This window comes from Lepisma saccharinum, chromosome 21 (genome assembly GCF_977018435.1).
Source record: "Lepisma saccharinum chromosome 21, izLepSacc3.1, whole genome shotgun sequence".
In the NCBI taxonomy this organism is placed as follows: Eukaryota; Metazoa; Arthropoda; class Insecta; order Zygentoma; family Lepismatidae; genus Lepisma; species Lepisma saccharinum.
Window position 1 is genome coordinate 23,416,294 of NC_139249.1, and position 19,489 is coordinate 23,435,782.

Consider the following 19,489-nt stretch of genomic DNA (forward strand, 5'->3'; position numbering starts at 1 on the left):
AGCGAATAAGATATCGACTTTTTATCACTGCACTCATCATTCCCTATCCACATGCAACATACAAACGTTTCTTAAAATTGAAAGAAAATCATCATCTCCCCCCCCCCCCCCCCCCCGGGCTGACAACCACATCCCTTGCTTACAAAATTACTCGTCTCTCCACTGCACCGAGGTTTCGTTTGTGGATCCACGTGATTGAACCAAGGTCTGACGTCATATAGTCATATATCCAGTGGCGGATTACCAAATAGGCCCACTAGGCACGTGCCTAGGGGCGGCAACTCTAAGGGGCGGCAAATCTTTTTTCCAGAATATCAAGAATAATAAAAAGTGTTTTATGTACACAGTGACAATTTAGACCTATGAAACCAATGTTTCAAATCAACGGTTTGCAACACTTTTGCTTCATACGAAAGAAACCTTGATGTATCGGATTTATGTGTTATCAAGAAATGTTTCGTCTGCTCTGCCTCCTTCAGGCGCCAATCAATTTGTTTTTAACCCTTGCTGTGGCTTTTATCGGTTACAATGACAATGCAAGCCGCCCAGCCTTTGTTGGTTTGTTTTTGTAAATACATACCCCTCGATCTTCCACTAAGCGTTTGTTATGTACAGACAGGAAAGAAGACTGATTGTTTGAAACTCGCATCTGTAACAATGCCAGTCTTAAAAAAAATAATAAACACAAAAAACACTGTTGATAAGTGAGTGAGTGAGTACAGCTTTCGCGTGGACCGCAACTAGTTTTTGTCTTACTGTATTCTCTGGCTGGTGCATTTAGTTTGTTGCTAGTGCGTTTTTTTTTTTTTAATGTAGCAGGCAGCATTCAAGCCGATGAAATAAGAGACAATGAGGTTGTTCTAACAGGAACATAAAAATTTAAAGTTGAGGTGTTTCTTCCTATTTTTGATAAATTGCACTCTGAATTAATTAGAAGAAAAGAAAGCTATAAATTAATGTCTGACAACTTCATGATTTTCAGTAAGTTTCTGCAAAGTTCTTCTTGTGTAATTTCCGAACGCGCAGCTAACCTTCAGGCTGCATATGAAACTGATCTGGAATCAACCTTTCCAAACGAATGTGTGCATTTTGCGGGGCTTCTGAAGACGAGAGGAATCTGTGACTCGTCATACAGCACATACAGAAAATGAATGGTTTGTTATTGATTTTAATCCTTTGTTTTTTATTTCAGTATGTTCACTATTTTTTATATTAGCCTGTAAAAATACTGCAAATAAGTTACTACTTTTCTTTTGAGAAGGGCGCACATTAAGTTTGTGCCTAGGGGCGGCGAGGAAGCTTAATCCGCCACTGCATATATCGTATCGTGGATGCTACACGTTGAGGCAGAGACCACTCTTCCACGACCCTTTGGGTAACGTCCTATTGTAGAGCAATCAAGGAATTAACTTCCTGCGTGTGAATTCTATCCCGGGCAAAACAGGCTTTTCTGTGCATGATCCCTACTTCCCGACACTTCCCTTAAATACCTAAACTTGCATTTATTGTCGAAAAACATACGTATAAAGTCATATAATATTTTTTACAGAAGTGGACAAATGAAATGCCTTGTGAACATGACTTACTGGTCAAGTCGGTATAACTTCCCAACATACCAATGGTCCTGTGTTCGCCTCTCGTCAAAGGTATTTTTTTTTTATTTTTACAGTGCAGTGCCAACTGTACACCTAGGATGGAATTAATTCGACATATCGGCACGACTGTTATTTTTTTTAATAAAAATGTAATGCGTTTGAGAGTAACTACTCGATATTAAACTTCTTACAAAATATGGAAATGCATGTGAACGAGACACAGTTTGCATATCACGTAACAGAAACAGTGGAACGTTAATGTGGAAATTCCTAGCAGCCACGTCAAAAACTCGAGGTTTTATTGGAAAAAAAATATTGGTTATGAATAGAATTTCAATTTTTAAAACGAAAAGTAGCTAAGAACATATTAGGTTATATGAGTTGACAGATTTAGTCCAGATCTTAACATTATAATTGTGTTGTAAAATCTGTAGCATGGGCGTCCGGAAGGGGGGGCAAGGGGGGGCCTTGGCCCGCCCCTGAAAAACGAAAGTCAACCAAAAATTACATATTTCACACATATAATTTAATTTCAGCCACAATAGTGTGTGTTAATTATTGTACGAACATGATAAATTCAAATTTAAGCCATGTTTTTTGAGGGATGAACACTATTATTGGGGAAAATATGCCAGGTTGCCCCCCCCCTGGAAAAAAATACCTTCCTTGCCCCTCCCTGGAAAATATCCTGCGGTCGTCCATGATCTGTAGCTGTATATAAGAATCCGACTGAGGGACGGCATGGGTTCGAGTCCGCCTGGGTTCTCGGCCTGTGTATAGGACCGGTAGCTACACACCATTGTGGGGAAATTGGGGAGCTATGAGTGAGTAGCGTAGCCCGGTGAGGGTTCCAAGTGCTGACCTTATGTCACCCCATTACCGGTTGAAGTTATCCACACCTCTATGTAGGATTGTAGGAAGGAGGCGGACAGTCGGGAGATAGGCCAAAGCCCTTTGAGGGCTGTCGCGCCATGGGTGATTTATTATTTATTTATTTAAGAAGGAAAAATGTAAGGTGCTTTTCGAAATTAGCAGGTAAAATCATGGATTAAAAATGCATGTGCTGTGGTTACAGATTTTAAAAAAAATCACTGTCTAAATCCGGATTCGAACACACACATGTTGGTGCCTCCTTGGTAACTAAAAAAAAAAAAAAAATCTGTGACCGCGCTCGAACACGCATCCTTCAGAGCGTGAAGTGGTAACACTAATCACACACCTACACCTTCTATTAGCAGCTATTTATTTACTTATCATGTAAGTTTTCGAATTATTTCACTACTGGCGATGCGAATTTCTTTTCGCTTATTTTCTTTTTTCCAGACAGATACATTTTTTTACCTTCTGCCACCCATGGGGATCCTTATGGAATACATTATTGATATGCAACTCACAGAAAAGAGAATATCTTTTTTTTTAAAAAAAAAAAACTTGAGGTGGGAATGATGTGTTCAGTCACACATTTGACCTCAAAATTTTTCATCTTTGAAGTTTTGCTTGCAACGCCACCATCAAGCGAGCATTTATTTTCAGGACATATAGTACTTGGCTTCTGATTTGTGACGTACCCCATGTGGAAAACCGTTAGCGTCTACTTTCTATGCACATTAACAAAGTACCCCATAATAATTGACTCACAATTTCCAACCCTTGCTCATTTCTTTGTCTTCTCAGCTGGTAAGGGGGGGGGGGGGACAAGTGTCCCCATTGCTCTTGCCATATTACGTCTACGTTTACATGAATGAGTCAGATTTCATTACAGAAAAGTGATACAGATGAATGACCACATAATGTCTTCTTTGCAAACCTCTTGCTGTAGTTGCATATTTTTATGTACATACAGAGTGAACCATTTGAGTTGCATATTTTTATGTACATACAGAGTGAACCATTTGGGAGGGGATGATTACAAAGTAATACTGGTGATATATGCTTACTTTACTCAAAAATAACACTGCAAGTCAAACTAATTTCTCATACAGTACATATCAGTTAAAAAAATAGTGTATAAATTTAATGACAAGGCTTCTCGTTTCATTATCATACATTACAAAGCTTGCACGAGAAGAATGAGTTGAACTGTTTTTGTAAGTTCATACATGGAGTTGGAGTAAAGGTTGAAGGAATTTTATTATTAGTTCCATAAAAACAGTAAAATTTGGTATTTGCTGAAGTGCAACAGTGAATACTTGAAAAGAAAGATAAGCATAGGAAAATTAATGATTCATATAATGAAGTTATTAATGGCCTTAATATTTTTCTCTAATCATTGTTAAGTTTAGTAATTAATAAATTATATAAATTGCCTTCATATTTTTCGTCTAATCATTGTTAAGTTTAGTATATTGATAATAACATGCATTTCTTCATTTTTAGAGAAGAAACTACTTACGGAAATGAATTTCTGTAGCATTTTGAAAGTTCGTGGAGGTATTTTCTCACCGTAGAAATCTGCACAACAAGAAATAAGCACTTTTGATATAATAAACTTGCATTCTGTGCAAGGCGACAACATTATGCCGTTGTTTCCAAACGTGCCTTTTTTTTTACGAGAATTTTTTTTTAACTATGCTTACCTAACCTAACCTTGCCGGAAATGGTGCGTGGGGCTATCGTGAATGGTTTTTGGGGCTATCCGTCAATGGTTTGTGATGACATAATGAACACGAAATTAGGTTGTTTTTTTTGGTTAAGAAGGTTGAAACACTGCATACCCACTCCAAATCGACAAAACACAAGCACGACGCGCGATGATCCACAGCTGTGCGCGCCATATTGTATGTTCCGCAATGGAAGAAAGGACCCAAAAGAATTAATCGTAATGTGAAAAATTGAAGTTATTTTCGTGTAAAAAGCATAATGGCACCTTCAACTATGTTCCGCAATACACAATTGGTAAGTACGAACCATTTAAAACTGAAAATATCCGATAGAAATGTGTCTCCAATATAACAGACATTTACCTTTTGTATCTGTGTGTTTCCCCCGCTAAAAGTCAAGGAGTAAATACTACTCTGCACACACACACACACACACACACACACACACACACACAGCAAATTTACTCAGTCAACACCCAATATTTATTTTCATGTCCAACATTATAATTTTGGCTCTAAATTTATGCAACACCCCCTAAATAATTATATGAACTTCCTCCCCAAGTGGTAAATTCAGGGTTAACTCTTGGTTCAATGTCTGAAAATTTTTCCACAAATATCTCAAACTGATTTCATTTGATTTATTTGCATGACCAAGTTACAGTGGTTTTCATGCAATAAATGGAATGGAAGATTTAATTTTTATTGCGATAAAAAATATGCATACATTGGTTCATTCTCAAAATAAAAAAGTGTCATATATGCAGTGGCGTGGCGTGGGATTTTTAAAAGTGTTACCGGTTATCAATAGGACATTTAAGGAAGGAGCCGTAAGACTTGGCCGCCTCCCCACCTCATGCCCCCCCCCCCATGTCTTCCAAGTAGTTTCTATAATAGGTATTATTCTGGTACGACTGCAATTCAATACTAAATTTTGGTAAAGTTATTAATCAGGAAAAAAATGTTGGCATAAGCACTGAAGTGAAATCGCAAACATTGGTTGTTGACACAATAAACATTATCCCAGGCACGTATCCAGGAATTCCTTTGGGGGGGGGGGCTGAACATCATATTTTTAAGGGGTATAGATAGAACCTCACAATTGTATGTTTGAGGCTTGTGGTGGCGATTGGGTTCCTAAACGGGGGGGGGGGGGGTGCAAGGAAAGTTTACTTTCTCTTGGTAGACAAGGCCTAGGATTAAGAGGCAAAAGAAATGGGGAGCAAGTATCCCCTAAATCGTTGCCACTGTTTAAGGCTGCCATTTTAATCAGAACGTGAAATCGGAACGTTTTTTACCACCCGACTTCCCTGTTTCCATGCATTAACATTGTGTGCCAGAACCATCTGAGTGTGTGTGTTTGTCCATTTCTTCTCATCAGGCATCAACACATCCATGGTGTCATAGTGCTTTTACGAAGCCGTTACACATGCACGGGATGGACAATCCACTCGACAACGCGAGATTCAAACTGTGGACTGCGAGGTGGACGCAGACAGTTCTCGAATATTTATCTGATTCGAGCCTGAACACCACTATTGTGTCTTGTCCTCCCATGTTTGAAGCTCTTATAAAAGGCGAAACCCACTAAATTGTTCATATTCAGGCCTCTGAAAACCCTTCCGTTCCCAGCACATCTAATGTTTCGTCTCCCAATATGATCAAATGCTTACTTATTTATTTCTAGTGAGGTGCCCAAGGGAGGATTGGTGGGGTCATAACCCCATTTGATTCAGTATTCCTTAAAAACGGAACGTCAAAGACAGGAAAAGATGGCAAAATGAGGACTGACTACATTAATTTTTGTATTAAGTCCTATGTTATGCACAGATAGGCTAATTGGGATTGGACCTACAGTTTAAAGTGGGACACTAACCCGGGAACCCTTGATTACAAGGTGATGACGTTACCACTATGCGATCGGGGAGATCATTAATTTCAGATGAAATTCATGGTTTGGAAATACATTTATTAAAATTTTGTTACTCCACACCAAACTCACACAGAGCATTGTCGTCCTATTAAATTTTACGCTTTATACGTTTCATAATAATAATACGCATAATGATCATAATAATAATATGATGATGAACGTTAATTTAAATTTTTATTTTATTATTTACTTTGAGCCTCAATAAATTAAAATAAATCAGTTCTTGGGTCTCACCGCGGCGCAAAAGATTTAGCATAAGTATTATAATTGTATTAGGTAAAAAAAAAAGTCAAAATGCGAAAATGGGAATCTCTGAACCACCCTCTTCCATCCTACATTTTCTTCAATTCCCATTATGATGCATAACCTACATATGTAAAAAAAATCGGAGAGCATCACAGAGTAAGTCAACGAAGTACCTGGCTTTCTTGTTTCGGATCAGACTTGTAAACCGACGTAATTTGTGTAAACTAAGTGATGGCGATTCACTTCCTCGTCTTGCAAGACTGTGTGTCTTGTATTTCTTGAAAGTAGCCACCCACCGAACGAATGAATGCACTTCCCTGAGTTTCCAAAGGTCTTTGCGCGGACAAAACATAAACCAGATGTCAAACCCTCCCCACACCTCCTCCGCTCCGAGCGGCACATGACCGGTGCCGCTGGTCAAGTCGTCTGCTGGGCCCGCGCATGGGTGCGGCCATATTGGCATTAAACAACCGGTTGCTACTTTGGTTGCTAAGGTCGGTAACATGGCGTTGGCCGTTGGCTATAGAGCGTTGGAAAGATGAGCCGAAAACAATGAAGGAGGGAGCGTTAGCATGTAAGGAGAATCACTTTCGTAGTTTCAGATGCATAAGATAAGAATGCGTCGTCGAAGGAAGGGTGCAAACAAGCATGAAGGAAATAATATGATGTTAGAAAGCGATACTTAGATGTCGCACGTGTTGTGACTAGCACTTTTTCGAAAATTTTGCAGTGGTTTTCTTAATAATAGCTTTGTGTATGTGCGAGGAGATGTTTATTACCCTTCTTTATATTTACGTGAACCTAACTAACTAACTAACTCTCTTTTCTGTCTGTCTAATTTTCGCCGTCTGGTAAAAATCCTCTTTCCATAGGGTTGAAACCAGATTTAGTTAAAGTATTCGATGTCCCACGTAGGTAGATTTGCATACTAGTGCATGCCTGCATGGAAGAAGGGAAGATCAAGGTCCGTTGACCTTGGGGAAGATTGTACCTAGGCAAAAGACCGAACATGAGGCTATAATGTGCTTGGAGAGTGCATTAGTGCTTAAGGCGAGGTCTGCGCCTTTCGGTATGGTTGCCGGTCGCACCACTCACCCCCGCGAGCTCCTTTGGGGGCGGGGATTTTTCTTTCTTTCTTTTTTTTTTTTTTCTTAAACCCGAAGGTTCATGGCTGCAGCAACACAGGCCTTCCATCTGTCCCTATCTTGAGCAAGATCTATATACTCTTTTCCATCCCTACCGATTTCCCTTAGGCCCATCTCAACGTTGTCCCTCCATCTTCGTCTTGGCCTTCCTACTGGTCTCTTACCATCAGAGGTTTCCCAACAAGAATCCTCTAAACTCCTCTTTCCTCTCCCATTCGTGCCACATGGCCTGTCCACCTAAGTTTCTTGATTTAATTATTCTAATAATATCTGGACATGAATACAAATTGTGTAGTTCTAAATTATGTAACCTTCTCCACTCACCTGTCTCCTCATCCCTTTTAGGTCCAAAGATTTTCCTAAGGATCTTATTTTCAAATACTCTCAATTTATGTTCCTCTTTCAATGTAACGGACCAAGTTTCACATCCATATAATACTACAGGCAAAATTACTGTTTTGTATATTTTAACTTTTAGTTTCTTAGATATTAAACGAGAAGACAAAAGTTTATGAAGAGAGAAGTAATATGCATTTCCTGAATTAAGCCTACTTTTTATTTCCTCTTTAATATAATTTTCATTTGTTAATATTACTCCTAAGTATTTGAATTTGGAAACTGGTTCAAACGAGTTGTTATCAATAATTAGATTTTGATTATTACCTAACACTTGGTTTCGGCCTGTAAGCATATATTTAGTTTTCTCTTTGTTAACTTCCAAACCTATATCTTTAGCAGTTTTGAAAAATATTTTAGCATTATTCTTAATTGTATTCACATCATCCCCCAGTAAGTCTACATCATCTGCATATGCTAACAACTGAGTCACACCATTTAATTTTAGTCCTTCTTTAGTTTCTTTTACCTTCCTAACAGCATATTCTAAGGCAAAATTAAAGAGCAATGAAGATAATGCATCTCCTTGTTTTAACCCATCATGAATTGTAAATTTGTCACACATATTAATACCCACACGAATTTTACGTGAACCAGGTTAAATATTTTACATAACCAATGTAGGCTCTATTCCTTTGTTACCAGCCTATCACGAGGGCAAAAGGATAGAACACAACATGTGCCGTTTCCTCTGTCCATCATTAATTATCTTGTTATTATTCCAACTTATCTCTTTATCATGTTCTTTTATGCAAAAATATTAGAATGAAAACACTTTGTTGTAATTAATAATGGACTGCCAAGCTGAAAACACCTTCAGGTCGGTCACTACGCTCCAGGCGCCAGGAATTTATCCAGTAGCGTAACTAACATGCTCTGCGCCCCCCCCCCCCTCGCGCAACTTTCAGTTGTTTGCCCATACTCGTTTAAAAATATACAAATATATTTATTTTCTAAAATATTAATTCACGCCCACATTTATATTAGGTACATAAAAACATGAAAATGCATACATGTAATTTGAATCAATGTAAAAACTGATACGAAATGTTAAGACAACAGAGAAACTGTAAAAAAATATATATTATAATTATATATGAAAACAGACTGTTATTACAAAAAATACGATATTGTCAAATGATCATTAGCAGTCCTCTGCATTTTTTCATGGAAGCAAATTCTTGTTTGCTTGTTTTCGAGCGTTTATCATTCTTACTGCGCCCAATCGTCCTTAATGCACATAGCGATATGCATAACTCGGAAAAGGGGCGAATTTCCAAGAAGCGGGAAGATAAGCTTCTAGGGGAGAGATTTCTTTCGTATTGCTGTCACTTTGCCATTGTCAGTTGTGTTGTGTTCCTGTGACAAAATAACGTAATTGTTTCAACGTCATTTTATTTATCTTAATTCCTCATAATCTATAAATGGGAGTAAACTATTTTCGGTTAGAAATCGCTTATTTACGAGCTACGATTATTCAGAATTTCTGGAAATTCAAGAACATAATATATTTTGGAAAGTGCCATTCGTTTAAGATGTAAATGCGAACCTAATTTCCTGAAATAACAGACGTGATACACCTTGAGTTTACACATTTACTTTGGATGCAATAATAATAATTATAATACGGTGAAGGCACATAGTGGTTCGGATTACAATTTAAACCGTAGGTCCAGTACCGATTAGCCTTCCTGTGCAACCAATCAATAATAATAATAATATACTATTATCATCTTCATATGCATTTATTACACTGGGGAACAGTGAAATTGCGGCACAGTGTTTGAGAGCTAATTTAGGACAATTTCATGCTGCTGAATAATGATATAACAATATATTTCCTGAATTGGCTCTAATTTATGAAATAAATGCAACTAAACCAAAATGGCGGAAACATAAGACATACATATAAATGAACTTCCAACAACAATTTAATATTTCTTTTGGTGATTATAATCATTATTATAAAAATAAATTTATATAGGCCTATGATCATAATAATTAAGAAAATATGTACACAATGAAGTAACAAACTATGTGAAACGTTTTCTATACGATTTCCTGCTGTATTGATTTTTAGGTCAATCCCTCTGTAAGCTCCAACAGTAGTCGGCCATCATGTGGCGATCCCACCGTCCCTGGTACCTTTCTTCCATTATCCTTATATCCTGATGGAACCTTTCTCCCTGTTCTTCACTAAAATCACCAAGGTTCTCAGGGAATCTGTCAATGTAGCTATGTAGAAAATGTATCTTCACACTCATATTAGCTCTCAATTTCTCAAAATTTTTCAACATAATTCCAACTATATCGCGGTAGTTTTCTGCTCTGTGATTCCCAAAAAGTTTTTGACGACGGACACAAAGCTCAGCCAGGCCTCAGATTCGATGTAAGACATGTAAGTTGTAAAATTGGCATCATTTATAAGTGTACGAATTTGTGGTGGTCCGTCAAAGATTCCTGTCTTCAATTTTTCAATACTGAGTCCTAGAAAAGTGTGGCATATATATTTGAAACAATCACCACTTGTATCTAAGGCCTTGTCAAACTGTTTTATCAACCCAAGTTTAATATGCAGTGGCGGAAGGATGATTTTGTCCCTATCTATCAGCGGTTCATGAATGATATTAGCTTTTCCCACTAATATTTTTCCTTGGAGCCAAACTTTTATTGTCCAATGCTTTTCTCTAGCACGACTATCTCACAAACATAGCAAACAGGCATACTTTGTGTACCCACTTTGCTGTCCTAGTAAAAATAAATCACCATCTTCAAATCCACACACACGAGCCACTTATGTTCAGCATATTCAATTTTTTTCTAAAACCAGTTTTATGTTTTGGTATTCTTCCTTAAGGTTTGTTGATTGTCCGATATATTGCCCAGCAATGCTTCATAAGTTGCCTAGCAACAATTTGCAAATAAATAAATAAGTTTCTTATGGGAATTTGAGCCCATTATCAAATTTTGATATTAGAGAGAAAAGCGTAGAGTAATTTTACCTCCTACATTTTCCATGGTGTGTTTATTTTTATAACTGGAGTCAATTCGACTGAACCAATCATACAATTGGCAATCACGGCTGTTTTGTGTGCTGAAACAGTTATTAAACTTCATGCCGCAAAATAAATTTTTTTTTTTTTGTTCCCCAGTGTTATTGTTGTTGATATTAGTAGTAGAAGTACTCGTCCCTATTCATTTGTGTTTGCTGTTCCGGCTACTGACTGAAATCACTTTAGACACTCCCAATATTACTACTACTACTATTAAAATATGTCAATGGCTTGACTAGCCCTACAAGAATTTCTTTCGACGTCTATGACTATGTACTACACATATGTATTCTTCCGATCAAGAAAATGCATTGTAGTTTTTGAATACCCATTAGTGCAAAGGCACGAAATATGCATAATGTGCACAATGATTGTAATCATACGCATAGCAATAAGTCTTATCTGACCACAGACAAAAAACCATGCGACTTACGTTCATTTACCCGTCAACAAGCCTGTGTAGCGGAAACCGAAGAAATCGTAGGTTGCCGGTCACTTTCATGGACAGTGCCTGTTTTTGTTCTTCCACATCTTCTTTAACTTGTCACCTGTAAGCAATCTGTATTTTATGTACGTATTCTTCTGAGTCTAATCTTTACAATGGTGTAAGATACATATTACCATTTTCGTTTAAAAACCCTGTCACTAAGAACAAAAGGTATCCCTTGAGGTCCGTTTCCAATTATAACTGCATGGGGAAAGTACGGACAGCGCGTTGTATATTGCCAGGCAGTGATTTATCCACACACCCCTAACACCCCCCCCAACACCCTCCCAAATTTTGGTGAACACCCCCCCCCCTTACAGGGGGGTGTAAATATTGATGTTTATATCAACAATAGAATGACAATACTTCAACATTAACAGAAAGGAATCATTTGTAGCTGAAGAAGCGAAGTCCAATGGGCCTTTCGATCAACTACAACCAAAGTGTCAAAGGAGGAGGGTGGAATGTTCAGCATGGTCATTTCCTGGAAACAGCAGCTCCCTTGACAAGGCTTCCGTCAGCTCTAGGGAAAGGACACTGCCATCTGGAAAATGTCAAACTGACCTCTCGCCCTCCTTCCAGGGAGCACATTCCGCGCACAGTGTTGACATTTCAGCGTTTGGTTACCTTATATATTTCTTAAATACGTTACAGATTCGTAAATTCAATTATTCAACCCCTGAGTCAATGAAATTTACATTTTTTTTGCATTTTCCTTTCGATTCTTTCATGTGAAAAATGTACGATAAAAGTAAGGGAAGAAATTCAAAGATACAGGTTTGACTCCTTGTAGTGAATTCTGTTACTATGGTTAGCAACACTATTTTCTGTAACTTGGCGAGATGAATGATTTTGGAGCGGTCGAGGAAAGAACGGTCAAATGCCTTTGGCCTTAGGTCAGTCTCAGTGTAGCATCTCCGTTCGTGTGTTGTCGTTCTGTTTAGTGTATAACAATGTTTGAAACTTTACTACAAAACTGTCTGAAGAAGATAGAGAAAATGAAAAACCAGACAGAAAGAAACCGAAAGTGGTGAGTAGAAAATCAGTGACACTATATGTAGGTATAATATCTTCCAACCGATATTCATAAAGTACCAATAAAATTTACTGACCAAGTATTCGATATAAAACGGCAAGTATTTCATGAAGAACCTAAGTGATTCATTCACGTCTATAGTTGATGACCATTTTTGTGAGCCAAGAGTTCTTACCTTTGTAAAAGAAATCATATACTATTAGAAAGAGAGTTGTAAAAGGGGGAGGGTCCACGTGGGGTGCTTCCCTGGGAGTAATGCAGTACAAATGGAGTGCCGAACAAGAAAAACAGATAAAAATAGAAAAGCGTTAACGTCGTGGTGCCGTGTGAAATTACTGGCACCCTATTAAATTAAAGTTATTGTCAGTTTGCAAAGATATAGCTTTAGTAAAAATTGTCTTTCTCTTTGTATCTAGTCGGTTGCCTGACATAATGACATGTTTAATTTTATTCAACTTTTCAGAGGAAGCAAAGGAAGTGTAAGCAGGCCCGTAGCTAGAGGAGGGCAGGGGGCAACTGCCCCCCTGAGAGCCTGCTTTGCCCCCCCTGTGAATAATACAGAACACCTGGAATTCTCACTAATCTTTACAATTACTCTAGCAACATAACAAAGACACTTATTGATTTTGTGATTTATGAAGGTGTGTGGGATTAAGTATATTTTCGTATCAGGATTGGGGGCGGAGAGAAATTCCCTTCTTGGTAATAGTGATTCATGTGGTAGACAGAGGGAGTGGATATTTGATTTTTGTTACTTAGCGTTGCTTTTCTGCCACTTGTAGCTAATCGCAACAATGAATGATGACGTGAAATTGATGGAGACACACTCATAAACAGTGCCGCAACCACAGGGGGGCAAGGGGCATTGTCCCTCCCGACCTTGGACGGAAGTCCATTCTAGGGGAAGCAAACATTGAAGTAAAAAAACAAGACTAGGAGAATCTAAGAATAGCAGGACAATTGGATACTCATGATGGAATTAGTTTTTACGAGTTCCTTGCATTTTTCTTCGAGACGGCCAAGGACACTTGCAAGGGGCGATTGCCCCCCTCCCTCCCCTCGATTTCAAATTTTACACAAATAAAAATACATTTCGTAAAATTTTCTTGCTCGCTTCGCTCGCAATGTCTTCTGTGCTTATAGTCCAAGTTCAGAGCCATACGATCTATATGAAAAAAAAATGTTAAAGAGATTGCCATGGTGCCCCGTAAAATTATTTGCTCCCTATTAAAACAATTTCTTTCTATGAAACATAATATAAAATATTAATATATTAATGATGACACTGTAATCCAAGAAGTCATTGATAAATCAAGGTATTCGTATTTGTTTGTCAGGTGTCAAAACATGTGTTTCAACTATAATATAATACAATTCACACAATATTTTGCAAAATGGTTAACGTAACCAGTATGCAAACATTGTCTGTAGCGATGCAAGAGTCTCCTCTTCGAAGGAAATAGAGTCCGTGGTGGACTAAGGGACCAATGTTTTAGCAAGTACAAGAAAAATGTATTACAAATTTTTACACAATTCATCAAAGTGTAGATATTATGTAACCATTATTATTTAATTAATTCGATTTTTCTTGCATAACATAAAAACAATGTTGTTGTTGGATTCTCGTTAGATTCTTTTGTGCGAAAAAATCTTGCATACTGGAAACTAGAGGGAATCATTATGAAGCATGATTTATAAAGGGCTCCCTTAATCAGTTCTGCAGAGAGGCCCATTAATCGTCTATTAACATTATCAACCTGTAAATATCAAGTAGATACAGTCCCTATTAGCCTATTTATGTTAAACTTTATATTCTTTGGCAATCTGGAAAGGTCATTATCGAAAAAATGCCATTTGATGTTGCTCAAAGTTTTTTTTGTCCGTTGCAGTTTCAAGATATCATCCCTTTTCTGTTACTTATCTCTTTTGGGGGAGGGGGGCAAGTGCTTATGTGTACCCTGCTATATCTGCCAATGCGACACAATATATTAAAAATTTGCCCCCTCTAGGATTGACTTTGCCCTCCCCCCGCTACAAAGAATTCCTGTCTACGGGCCTGAGTGTAAGGTATTAAACATGAAAGAAATTTAATTTACATGAAGTCCCAAATTTATATCTGACCATAGGAGCACCAGTGAGGGCACGACGGCGCTTGCCACTGCCTGCTGGAAAACGTGGAGAGAGAAAATTAGTTTGGTTCATTGTGCTCTTTGTGTTGGATAGTGAAATAAATGCTATTCAATTTTTAAATAATTGAAAATAAAGCATTGCCTCAATTTAGAAGTGAAAATTCCTTGCCTTCCTTTTGCAGTTAACATGCCATGCGTATATTTGCACATGTTGTTTCGTTTTCTTCTAAGGCAAAGAGGCACGTAACTCCTAATTCCCTAGAGTCTCTCATTTAGTATTTGAAAGATAAACTCTCAAAAGCGCCAAGCGTATTTTCCAAAGTTTTGTAAGGGTTTAATAACATAACCCACAGCGCTACAGCCCTTGGAGGGCCTTGGCTTACCTACCGACTGCTGGTCTCCCTCCCACACTGTTCCTCCGTCACCTGTTATAGCGTGGAGATCTTAGACCAGTATTGGGGTGACGGGTGATCAGCCGGACGAACCCCCAGCCGTTGTTGTAGGTCTTCTTGACCGGGTTACGCTCACTCACTCGGAGCTTCCCAATTTCCTCACAATGGTGGGTTGCCACCGGCCCTATACGTAGGCCGAATAAATTCCGACCAGAGCCGGATTCGAACCTACGTCGTCCCGCAGAAGGGTATAATGCATAGGCTATGTATATTATTAATTAAAAATAGCAACAGTATCCCCTGATGTTTACTCTTTACAATCTTGCTTTGCTCGTTCGGAGTCCTCTTTACCTCACCACATGTCCCCTCCTGTTCTAACAGTTAGAAAATATTCATGTATAATTTTAATAGTTCTATGTAGCGAGTGAGTTCCAAATTCTGCTGGTGTTTTCAAATATCTGTTTAAACGATGATTCACAAACTGAAATAAAGTAATGAAACTCGATATATTTAGAGCATGGCCATGAAGACCTTTAAATATAGTGGGAAGTTGGGATGCACGTTTGGTAGATACCTGATATTGCTTTTGAACAAAATCGGTCAAGGAATTTCATATTGAAGTCTTCAAAGAACGAGCAAAGCAAGATTGTAAAGAGTAAACATCATGGGATACTGTCGCTATGTTTAACTAATAATATGCATAAACAGTTTGCAAATAAATAGTTCTAAAATTTTTCTTGCTTGCTTCGCTGGCAGTGTCATAATTTATTTAAGTCATATTATATCTGTATTTATTACTACTACTTCAGACAGGCAAGTGCGGCCACACCCATGCAATGCATTCTCACTGATATTTCAATTGGGCACCCCAAGTTGAACTCGAGTTACACCTACGGCAAGAACGATACAAATACAGTTAAAATATTGCGCAAGTGTTCCTAATTTAAGCTTAGGAATTGCATGAAATGGTTCCTGGTAATAATATGTTAAAATTTTGTGTCTTTTAATGTCATCCCTTGTGTTTGTCTAACGTTGAGTTGGAGTTTTAAGTCCACTTTATGCACAGTAAGGCTAATCGGGACTGGACCTACAGTTTAAAGTGGGATCCGAACCACTTGTGCCTCCACCGGGTATCGAACCCGGGACCCCTTGATTACAAGGCGACGAGGCTACCACTGCGCCATCGGGGAGGCCCGTTCGGCTAACGATTGATTAAATCAAGTACTGAACATTATCGGAAGGAAAGCGATACTCGAAATGTTAAATTGAAATGTTAACATTAATCTATTTTCTATCTTTTCCTGTATGGTTATTCTCTAGAAACATCCATGAACAAATTGAATTAAGGCGAACATTTTTTAAACGGTCCAAGATATGCACTTACCTTCCCCAAACTTACACCCCCCCCAAAATTTTCCAACACCTCCCAAGGGAAAAATCCTGGATAAACCCCTGTTGCCAGGTATACCGTTGCTATGGCAACGCGCCGGAAGTGACGTTCACTAGACCAGCGCAGTGTTGCCACATGAAGGGAAATTTCCCATTTGAAGGGAAATTCCAACCGAAATTTTAGCCAAAAAGGGAACAGGGAATTTCGATGAAAAATACCACAATTTCAGGGAAATTTTAAGGTCATCTGACTACATTATTACAGTTTATGTTAATTTCGAATTTCATATCCACATTTTTATGTTAGTTATTTATTTTGCTATTCCTACTTGTTTCTGCTCCTTTAAGGTTATTGTACGTTGCTTTTATGCATCTTTGGATAAATAGTAACGATAAGGTCATGAGGATTAACGATTAAAGGGATTCCTGACCAGGATTCAAACCTGGGACATCTGCTCAGGAAGTGATGAAACTGAAATGTGATATTTTAAAAATATTTTTTTATTCAAACGAATAACAAATTCAAAGGAATACTTAACTACGTACTACTACTGCTTTGACCACCACCACTAATAATGCTGCTACTTCTACTACTACTAATTATTATTATATAATTGACTTAGGTGAAGGGGAAAATTGTTGCAAAAAGGGAAATTTTGCCCCTTGGAACGGGAAATTGTGCCCTCATATTGTGGCAACACTGATTCAGAGGGTTGCTTGCCTAGAAGCGACAGCAGCGCCATAAGCGATAAATCCTCGAACTTTCAGAAGGCGTGGAAACTAAATACTTGTCTTTTTTGTAATAAAATTATGTAATTTCTGTTGAAGATATTGTGCAAACGCTTGGAATTATCTACACTAAGATGCACAATATTGAACCTAAATGGTAAAATGGTTTAAAACTCTTCAAACGCCCATTTAAAGTTGCTTTCACATCAAATTAACGCTGCATTTCCAATTTTTTTGTACGCCAAACTAGAATCCCAAATTGATTTTCATTCAATACATCACTTCGTGTATCCTTCTAGAATGCCTTGTAGAGTATCATCGAAATTGGAAGCATATGTTAGGAGGTTTTGTCAATAGAAGGAGAAGCAGTTTTCAGCTGTTGAGAGAAACATCCCTAACTATTCTATGATCCAGCCGAGGCCAGACCGAAGGGATGCGCGATACATGACGTATGGAATGAGCCAATCAACAAAAACGTTTCACACCATAGCGACACAAAAGGCCTCACAAACCAAAGTTCGACTTGTGAAATCCTCAGGCAACACAGTGTGAAATCTCCCTTAGTAGCCCACTGTCATCGTCACCTCGAAGCGGCAGCTCGTGTTGACCACCGAAAAAAAATGTCTCCTCAACCGGTGGAAATGCCCCTCAGTTTTTTTCTTTCTCTTTTATTGTCTGTGCTTGTTAATAAAACAGGTAACATCTTACACTTTCACATACACAGAACATGTAATACTATGTAGCCTATACATTTTAACGCAAACTCAGTCGAAGTCAATGGTGGCTCGGTGGCTCAGTTGGTAGAGCAATGGCATGGTATGCCAGAGCCCTGATTCGGGTCCTGGTAGAGCCTGCAATCTCCGTTAAAATAACTACATATGCAACAACTTATTGCTTTCTCTTCTCGACATTCATAAAATAATCGACTGTCCCTTCATGGTAGTAAAGTATTTGTGTGTATGCGAACCCAGTAGGCTTAAACAAAATTATTTATTTTATGCCATGAAATTCTCGGACTGCATACATGAAATTTTGTTCGGGCACAACTAAATTATCACTCGAAACTTTGATTTTCATTGGATCTGTGAAGCTTATTTCTGTTTTAATAAACTTGATGTGCAGCTTCCAAAAAGTTCGCTGCGACAACACCGAAAGCGCAAGGAAAGTTTATGTGCAATATTATCACCAACAGGGTTATACAGAACATTCTCCGTCTTTATAATTATGAATCTCCTTAAATTATCGTCACAGTATTCAAGAAGACAAAAACGTAATTTTATGTAGTGTAAACTGAAAATTTCCTGTTTGAGTGTGTGTGTGGGGGGGGGGGGGCAAGCACCCTGATCCCCACCTTGGATCCATGATATTGACAATAACAGGGTTATAGAACATTTTCCGTCTTGTCATTATAATTATGTATCTCCTTAAATTATCGTCACATTATTCAAGAAGACAAACATAATTTTATGCAGTGTAAACTGAAAAATTTCCTGAAGGGGCGGTTCGAGCCCCCTGATCCCCACCTTGGATACATGCTATTAACAATAATAAGGTTATAGAACATTCTCCGTCTTGCCTCTATAATTTTTACGCTCAAATTATCATCATATTATTCAAGCACCAATAACCTAATTTTATGTAATGTAATCTGAAAAAATTCTGAAGGGGGTCTCGAGCCCCCTGATCCCCATCTTGGATACGTACTATTAACAATAACAAGGTTATAGAACATTCTCCGTCTTGCCTCGATAATTATTTATCTCCTTAAATCGTCACATTATTCAAGAAGACAATAGCCTAACTTTATCTAGTGTAAACTGATTGATTGAGTGATTTAGTTTATTTTACTTCGCGTTTTGTGCCTCTTGGCTAATTTGCGAAGATGGGGATGAGTGATGAAATGATTAGGGTGACGAGACGTCCTCTGTTATCCGGACTTGTCCTCCTTCTTAAGGTGTTTGTCCGGCGTCCGGGCGGATTTCTTAGAAATCGGTAAATGTCCTCCTTTTTTTGGAAAGATTATAGGATTGACCATAGCACATGTGCTGCATGCAGAATGTTTCCACACATGACGATTATCATATCACTTGCGGGCGCGTTAAGGATTCGAGCAATGCTCACCTAGCATCTGGGAGTTGAACACGACGAAGTTTACTAGTTGGGGTCCAAAGCTGAAGACCACTTCACTTTAGAGTCAAATATACGCGATACAGAAACACGAAGTGAGAATTTTGATTATTATTAAGCCATATTTATTTTCATGAAATAAAACGATCTTGCAAGAAAATATCCAGCTTTTAAAGGATGGAAGAAACGAATATGAGGTAAAGTGTAAGGTGCAGTGGCGTACGCAAGGGGG

General features: G+C 38.2%; 1 protein-coding gene across 1 annotated transcript in view; it reads right to left on the minus strand.

Annotated features, from left to right (window-relative positions):
* Window positions 1–19,489, minus strand: part of LOC146004281 (uncharacterized) — a 50,802-nt gene that overhangs the window by 30,841 nt on the left and 472 nt on the right. The window lies entirely within an intron of this gene.